Source organism: Capricornis sumatraensis, chromosome 12 (assembly GCF_032405125.1).
Source record: "Capricornis sumatraensis isolate serow.1 chromosome 12, serow.2, whole genome shotgun sequence".
In the NCBI taxonomy this organism is placed as follows: domain Eukaryota; kingdom Metazoa; phylum Chordata; class Mammalia; order Artiodactyla; family Bovidae; genus Capricornis; species Capricornis sumatraensis.
In genome coordinates this window covers 17,661,960-17,669,539 of record NC_091080.1, presented here as the reverse complement: position 1 = coordinate 17,669,539, position 7,580 = coordinate 17,661,960, and the positions used below count along the sequence as shown (strand labels likewise).

Below are 7,580 nucleotides of genomic sequence, written 5' to 3'. Positions count from 1 at the left end.
GAGCAGTGTCAATTTCACAGGAGAATAGCTGTGAATTTACTGTGTTCATTAGTTCATAGAGGTAACTGAAAAGGGAAAATGAAGTCAACTATTTGTTTGGCATCCTGTCCATACAGCAGTTAAAACTTTAAAAAAAAAAATTGTTCACCCTAAGAGTTCCTCATATATGAGCAGCATTTCAACCTAATGTCACATCATAAAACCCTTGAGAAGAATCTCAAAACTTTATGTGTGATCGCTTCTCGGCCTTTTGGCTAAGATCAAGTGTAGTATCTGTTCTTATCAGTTTAATATCTGATACGTCCTCTATCCGAGGACAATATATTAAATGGATTTTTGGAGCAGGGAGTTGGAATAGGAGCTTGCTCCGTCCACTCCACGCATCGACCTGGTATTGCAGTACTTCCAGGAACGGTGCACCCCCTCTGGGGAATAACCTGTGTCTCTCTAAAAGTAGATTCTCCGGAAGGAGAGCTAGTGGGTTTATACTTCAGCCCCCACCGGAGCATGCCGCTGCTAAAAGCTTTTCTTTTCTTCCGGTGGCGTTCTCGGTTGGGGGTTGAAAAAAAAAGAAAAAAAAAAAAAAAAAACTTTATGTGATTAATTACTCTTTAAAAATATCAATGGGCTTTGGTAATATTTGAAGCCCATATTTATAAAATAAAGGTACATGCAATCTTGTCTATTCATTTTCTATGTATATCTGTATTAAAAAAAGAGTCTTGTTAGAATTGCTGTCTTGGAAGTCTTAAGGTGTATTTTTAAAATTTAAAAAGAATATTAAAATAAGTATATTTAGTTTTTTGAAATCTACAAAGAAATTAAAACATGTAACACATAGTTTCATTCCATTAAGACTTAATGGAATGAAAATCAATAACAGTAACAAAAAGAATTTGTCATGAAATATGTGAATACAAGACTCAACTTTATGAAGAAATAACTGCTGACTTCTTGACTAAATTAGGAGACAAAACATAATTATTATTCAAATTAAAAAGGATACTTCAGTAGATGGAATTTCAAATAACAAAAATGGATGTTGTGCTAAAGATAATTTACAGAAATTATTTAAAAATCTGAATAGACCCAAACCAAATAAGGAAAACATACTGAGAAGCCGCATAGTCTTTCCCTGTAAAACACAAATAAAGAAATAAATAATTAAACACATATATACACACATTAAAATACTCAGATTGTTTAATACAGTTTGATGGAAAATCATTAAATTTCTTAAATACCGTACATAATTTAATAGGAAAAAATAATCCCAGTCATAATAATATTAAAAAATAACATAGAGTTTAGGAAAATGGTAGTAATAACTTCAGCTTTTTAACTCTGCGCAAGTCTGACCTAAAATCAGACAGAGTAATTAAACAGCAAGACCTGAATTCATCAACAGTGTTCACACTCAACTAAATGGCAAACCATCCAAAGTAACATTCCGAAGAGCTGGCTGGGGACAAAGCAGCCGCCTCAAGACACAGGTGTTATTTATGTCTGAACAAAGGAGAGCAGAGAGAGGTGAGAGAGGGCTTGGCAGACCAGAGACCTGGTGACCCCCAACTAGAGAGTAGGGAGTGGTTTTGCCTACTGCAATAGCATCTGACAGCCGAGTTTGTGGCAGGGACTAGTGGAGCAGTTTAACTTCTAGAAGGCCTTAAATCTCAATTGACAGAACTCTTTTCCATTGCAGAAACTCTGTGTAAGGAGAAGGTGTTGGGCAATAAACAAAACTGAGCATGATAGTAAAAACAGATGCAAAACAAAAAGACCAGAAAGAATAGCAGACAAGGAGACAGAGCCAAGCAATTAGATTTTGGAACATTTGGTCTGTGGACAAGCCGCTACATTTGAAGACATTATAGTAAAAAACAAGGCTTCCTAGTTTATGCCATTGGTTAAGAACCCACCTGGAGAAGGCGATGGCACCCCACTCCAGTACTCTCGCCTGGAAAATCCCATGGACGGAGGAGCCTGGTAGGCTGCAGTCCATGGGGTTGCTAAGAGTCAGACACGACTGAGCGACTTCACTTAAGAACTCACCTGCCAATGCAGGAGACTTAAGAGACACGGATTCAGTCCCTGGGTCAGGAAGATGCCCTGGAGAAGGGCATGGCAACCCAATCTAGTACTCTTGCCTGGAGATCCCATGGACAGAGGAATCTGGCAGGGTACAGTCCACAGGATCACAAAGAGTTGAATATGACTGAGCAACTAAGCACACACAGTAAACGTGATTGAATAATATATTCTGTGAAGTTAGAATAGCTATCCTGAAAAAAAAAAAATGCATTGTAAATACTGAAGAAAACTAGTGTCACATGTAAAATTAAACAACAGTAAAGTATTGAGGTCAAATCCCCCTGCATGTTTAGATTTCCTTGTTTGCTTGTTTTAACCAAATAGAACAACATTGGTTCATATAGGATGTGAAGACTTGCTAAAAAACAGATCTTCTCACACAACAGATTTAAAATTATTAGCTTCTATAGCAAATGAGTGAAGTTGTTAATAAAATTATTTAATGAAACATGAGATAACACACAAGAGAAAGAATCAAAAAAAGAAAAAAAGACTCAGGAATGAGATAACACTTCAAATATTAAATCAAATATATCTCTACCTAGAAAGCAGTCAGAAATGAATTTAGTTTAATTTTATTTTAGTCTTTATTATTAATAAGCAAAATAAAGTTTATATTGTATTTGTCTCATATATGGTCTGCTCATATATGATCCATTCTTTTGCTAACTGGTATTGAGTTGAAAAATGATGCCAAGGACCTTTGAACTTTTATGGACTAGTCTAACATTTATTTTTCAATATTATAAGCACTTCTGATGTTGTCTTGTTACTTATTACTGCTTCTCAATATTCTTAAGTAAAAATGAAGAAGAATGTGGGCGTAGTTATTTCTATACAATCTGAAAGGTAGATTAGTGATGCATCCCTGTGGCAAACGATCCTTACTAGCTTTTTCATCATATATATTGAGTTAGGTATATTAAATCAATAAGTAGCTTTGATTACAAACTAAAATTGCTAAATTGCTAAGTTACAATTGCTAAATTGCTAAATTACAAACATCCCTCTATATAGACTAAATGTAAAGTGCATTTCTGGGAGTCAATTGGAGTAAAGATTGCTGGGAGAAATACCAGTAACCTCAGATATGCAAATGACAACACCTTTACTCAGAAAGCAAAGGAGAAATAAAGAGCCTTTTGATGAAAGTAAAAGAGGAGAGGGAAAAAGCTGGCTTAAAACTCAGCATTCAAAAAACTGAGATCATGGTGCCTGATCCCATTACTTCATGGCAAATAAATGGGAAGATGATGGAAAGTGTCGGACTTTATTTTCATGGGCTCCACAATCACTGTAGATGGTGGCTGCAGCCATAAAATTAAAAGATGCTTGCTCCTCGGAAAAAAAACTAGTAAACCTAGACAGTATATTAAAAGCACAGATATTACTTAGCCAACAAAGGTCCGTCTAGTCAAAGCTATGGTTTTTCCAGTAGTCATGTATAGATGTGAGAACTGGACCATAAAGAGAGCTGAGCACCAAAGAATTGATGCTTTTGAACTGTGGTGTTGGAGAAGACTTTTGAGAGTCTCTTGGACTGCAAGATCAAACCAGTCAATCGTAAAGGAAATCAGTCCTGAATATTCATTGGAAGGACTGATGCTGAAGCTGGAGTCTTAATATTTTGGCCACCTGATGTGAAGAACTGATTCACTGGAGAAGACTGATGCTGGGAAAGATTAGGGACAGGTGAAGAAGGGGACAACAGAGGATGAGATGGTTGGATGGCATCACTGAGTCAATGGACATGAGTCTGACCAAGCTGTAGGATTTTGTGATGGACAGGGAAGCCTGGCATGTTGCAGTCCATGAGGTTGCAAAGAGTCAGACATGACTGAATGAATGAACTGACTGACTGTAAGGGTATTTAAATTCAAATTTCATTTAAAGCTTAATATTTTGATCTCAAATGATGTGGGATTTTTTGACAATTTGATTATACAACTGATTTCAATAGATATAAAGCTAAAATACCTGAAAATAGATTTTAATAGGTCTTTGTGTTAATTTCTGAACTGTAATATAAATATAGAAAGAGAATTAATTACTCCTGTGGCAGCATCTTGAATTGACAGGAAAGTTTGCACTGGTTTTAAACTTGGAACTGATTATTACCCAAAAGATCATATTGAAATATCAATAAGCACAATCACTGCATTTTTTTTCTAATTCCACCACTTGGTGAGCTATGATTCCAAGTTAAATCTGGAGAAATAACATTACTTCTCATGAGTGTAATCCACTTACTTCATTCTTATAGTATATGATGCTGCTGCTGCTGAATCGCTTCAGTTGTGTTTGACTCTGTGCAACCCCATAGATGGCAGCCCATCAGGCTCCCCTGTCGCTGGGATTCTCCAGGCAAGAACACGGGAGTGGATTGCCATCGTTACCTTCTCCAATGCATGAAAGTGAAAAGTGACAGTGAAGTCGCTCATCATGTCCGACTCTTTACGACCCAATGAACTGCAGCCTACCAGGCTCCTCCGTCCTTGGGATTTTCCAGGCAAGAGTACTGGAGTGGGGTGCTATTGCCTTCTCTGCTTATAGTATATATATTAGTTATAAATATCTACTGAAGAAGGTCAGTTGTAGTGACCTTGTGTTAAGCTTTTCTGCATGATTTTGAAAGTTGTGACTTGCTTGTGTCTGTTTTTATATGCTTAACTACAATCAATTATATGTATTTTTGTTCTGTTCATGGGGTTCTCTCTTTCTCCTGTGGACCACATTTTGTAAAAAACCCTCTCCACCATGACCCATCTGTCTTAGGTGGCTCTGCATGGCATGGCTCAAAGCTATACAAGGCTGTGATCCATGTGATCAGTTTGGTTAGCTTTCTATGGTTGTGTTTTTTGTTCCAGAGACTGGGTGATTATGGTTCTTGTTTCTTCTGTCTGCCCTCTGATGAATGAGAATAAGAGTCTTGTGCAAGCTTCTTCATGGGAGGGACTGGCTGTGGGGAAACCTTGGTCTTGCCCTGGTGAACAGGGCCATACTCAGTAAATAGTTAATCCAATTGTCTGCTGATGGGTGGAACACTGCTCCCTCCCTGCTAGATATTTTACCTGAGGCAACCCAATTCTGACGTCTATAATCTCTATCATTTGGATGACTTCCAAAAGGGATTATGCCAACCTGGCCTCCTAGGACAGCTGCTCTCAGTGCCTCTGTCCCCATGGTAGGTCACAGCTGATCCACGTCTCTGCAGAAGACCCTCAAACACTCATAAGTAGGTCTGGCTCAATTTCTTGTGGGGTCATCAGTCCTTTCTCTTGGTATGCACAAGGTTTTCTTTTTGCTTTCCAAAAGTCTCTGTTTTCCCCAGTCCTATGGAAGTTCTGTAATTAAATCCTGTTGCCCTTCAAAGTCAGATTCCCAGTCCCTTTGCTGAATCCCCAGGTTGGGAAGTCTGATGTGATGCCTAGAACCTTCCCAAGAGTGCAAGAACTTCTTTGGTATTATTAAACTCTAGTTTATGGGTACCCATCCAACAGGTATGGATTTTATTTTATTGTGCTCCTCCTACCATCTCATCACAGCTTCTCCTTTGTCCTTGAAAATAGGGTATCTTTTATTTGGTGGATTCCAACATCCTACTGTAGATGGTTGTTCAACAGCTAGTTGCATGAACAGTCCCATGAAAAGTAAGGAAAGCAAAAAGATTTGCCATCAGAAGATGAGCCCCCTGTCCAAAAGTTGGTAGATGCCCACTATACTATTGTGGAAGAGCAGAAAATAGCTCCGGAAAAAATGAAGAACCTGGGTCTTCAGAAATAACACTCAGCTGTGGATGTGTCTGGTGATGAAAGTAAAGTCTGATGCTAAAAAGATCAATATTGCATAGGAAGCTGAAATGTTTGGTCCAGGAATAAAGGTAAACATGACATGGTCAAGCAGGAGATGACAAGACTGAAAATACACACTTTAGGAACTGGTGAACTAAAGTGGATAGGAATGGACAAATTTAATTAAGATGACCATTGCATCTACTACTGTGGGTAAGAATTCCTTAGAAGAAATGAAGTAGCCCTCATACTTAACAAGAGACTGAGGTGCAGAACTTGGGTGCAATCTCAAAAATAACTGAATGATCTTGGTTTGTTTCCAAGGCAAACCATTCAACATCATAGTAATTCAAGTTTATGTCCCAAACACTAATGTCAGGAAGCTTAATTTGAATGGTTCTATGAAGATCTACAAGACTTTACAGAACTAACATCAGAAAATTATGTCCTTTTCATTATAGAGATTTGGAATACAAAAGTAGGAAGTCAAGAAACATATGGAGTAACAGGAAACTTTGGGGTTGGAGAACAAAATGAAGCAGGGCAAAGGTTAAGAGACTTTTGCCAAGAGAACATATTGATTATGGCAAGAACCCTCGTCCAACAACACAAGAGATGACTCTACACATGGACAACCCTAGATGGTCAACACCAAAAATAATTTGATTGCATTCTTTGCAGCTGAAGATAGAACTCTATACAGACAGCACAAACAAGACTGGGAGCTGACTTTGGCTCAGATCATTGGCTCTTTATTGCAAAATTTAGGCTTAAATTAAAGAAAGTAGAGAAACCACTAGATAATTCAGGTATGACATGGATCATAAAACAACAAATCCCTTATGATTATACAGCAGAAGTGGCAAATAGATTAAAGGGATTAGATCTGATAGACAGAGGGCCTGAAGATCTATGGATGGAGGTTCATGACATTGTATCAGAAGTTGTAACCAAAATCATCCCCAAGAAGAAGAAATGCAAGAAAGTAAAGTGGGAGTCTGAGGAGGCCTTACAAACAGCTGAGAATAGCAGAGAAGTGAAAGGCTAAGGAGAAAAGGGAAGCTATATCCAATTAAATGCTTAGTTCTAAAGAATAGCAAAGAGATAAGAAAACTTCTTAAATGAACAGTGCAGTAGAAGAAAACAAGAGAATAGGATAAACTAGAGATCTTGTAAAGAAAATTAAAGATACTAGGGAATATTTCATGCAAAGATGGGCACAAAAAGTAACAGAAGTGGCAAGGACCTAACAGAAGCAGAAGAAATTAAAAAGTGGTGGTGGCAAGAATACACAAAAGAAATATGCTAAAATGGTCTTAAAGACCTGCATAACCACAGTGGTGTGGTCACTCCCCTACAGCCAGATGATCTGGAGTGTGAAGTCAAGGGAGCCTTAGGGAACGTTAAAAACAACAGAGCTAATGAAGGTGATGAAATTCCAACTGAGCTACTTCAAATCCTAAAAGATGATGCTGTTAAAGTGCTGCATTCAATACATCAGCAAATTCGGAAAATCCATTAGTGGCCACAGGACTGGAAAAGGTCAGTTTTTATTCCAATCTCAAAGAAAGAGAATTCCAATGATTGTTCAAACTATCATACAATTGTACTCATTTCACAGGCTTGCAAAATAATGGTCAAAGTCCTCCAAGCTAGGCTTCAACAGTACGTGAACCAAAAAATTCCAGATGTACAAGC

At 37.8% G+C, this 7,580-nt stretch overlaps 1 non-coding gene across 1 annotated transcript; it reads left to right on the top strand.

The window, feature by feature from the left end:
* Positions 1-234: 234 nt before the first annotated feature.
* Positions 235-425, top strand: LOC138089391 (U2 spliceosomal RNA). Its single transcript, XR_011145816.1, has one exon. It is a non-coding gene; the product is annotated as a U2 spliceosomal RNA (small nuclear RNA).
* The last annotated feature ends 7,155 nt before the right edge of the window (positions 426-7,580 follow it).